This window comes from Crinia signifera, chromosome 5 (genome assembly GCF_055691185.1).
Source record: "Crinia signifera chromosome 5, ASM5569118v1, whole genome shotgun sequence".
Taxonomy (NCBI): domain Eukaryota; kingdom Metazoa; phylum Chordata; class Amphibia; order Anura; family Myobatrachidae; genus Crinia; species Crinia signifera.
Window position 1 is genome coordinate 116,842,592 of NC_139221.1, and position 1,396 is coordinate 116,843,987.

Consider the following 1,396-nt stretch of genomic DNA (forward strand, 5'->3'; position numbering starts at 1 on the left):
GCTTGTTTTTAGATTCAAAAAATTGTTTCCTTTTAAAATTGTGAAGGGGTCCAAAATTCCAAATGGTGTGATTAAGTAGGATTTTGCATTAGTAAGTTAGCAGGTTAGTGAGGAAGTGTTCCCAGTTATTTTTGGAAGGTCGCTGCGGCCACTAAGCTATTTAATTTAGGCAGGCTTCAGCTTATTTAGGTAGGACACACATGCAGAATTTGGCCGTGGAGTGCCCCAAACCATGAAATCAACTTGATACCCGGAAGTAAAAATAAGGGAGACAAGAAGTAGACAGCAAATGATACACTGTAGGCCAGCTTTCCAAATATTTATACACAACGGTTCAAAATAGAAAATGCATGCATTTGCAAATAAAAGAGGTGCTGCAAAGCGCCAAAGCAATTGAAGAAGGGACACATCTGACAATTGCAACAAAAAGAGAGCGTTACAGATGCAAAAAGGCACATTTGAAGGATAGCAATATTCTATTTTTGGATGACAGATTAGGAAAGGTGCACCGGTCCTGGAAGTACTGCAATACCAGGTCAATGCATGGAGTGGACAGAGCAAGCTCTTCTTCCATCTCCCGGTTCTAAAAATCCATTTAATATATGGCCCCCAGATAGGGGGCATATCAGATATTAAACTGATAAGAACAGATTTTTTTTTTTTTCTTTTTTTAAAACCATTCAGGTTAGAAAGATCTGTCACTCCATAGAGCAGCGATCACCTTAGCTTCAAATTGACAGACCATTCTTCTCATCATATATGGTTTCCAACCGTTTTTTTTTTTCCTTTTCGATTTTCCAAAAAACACTTTTATCATGTTACAAAATATCAAATTTTTACATATACCCCACAACAGGGTAACAACCACAAAACCAAAGATAAAACAATATATCAAAATACACCCACACCTTCTATCTAAAACCTAACAAGATGCTTCCACTTTTTATGTTTCCAAACACCCTCTGCATCACATTCATTCCCATCTCTCTTATCCCACACATAACACATATACAATTTCCCCAAAACCATTCTCATACATTCATTCTTCTCAATCACTTCTTTTTTAAAAACATACAAATTCCTTACATCCCACAAGCACTCTAAAACACATACCATCAGCAACCACATTATTCTCTCTCTCACCTTCCCACATGCACCCATTCCAAACATCGCAGTCCTCCAAGTTATCCTCTGAATGCCCACCAGCTCTTTGCACAAACCATCCATTCCTCTCCACACATCTCTAGCGTACTTGCATCCCCATACAACATGCATAATACTTTCATTTCCTCTACATTCACTCCTCGGACAATCATCCATCCTTGCTAAATCACACTTTTTCTGCACCACTCGCACCGGCAATATCCCATGCAGACTCATCCATACTAAATCTCTC

At 38.7% G+C, this 1,396-nt stretch overlaps 1 non-coding gene across 1 annotated transcript; it reads right to left on the reverse strand.

Moving 5' to 3' along the window:
* Positions 1 to 498: 498 nt before the first annotated feature.
* Positions 499 to 697, reverse strand: LOC146006050 (U2 spliceosomal RNA). The gene has a single exon (XR_014444095.1). It is a non-coding gene; the product is annotated as a U2 spliceosomal RNA (small nuclear RNA).
* Positions 698 to 1,396: the final 699 nt, after the last annotated feature.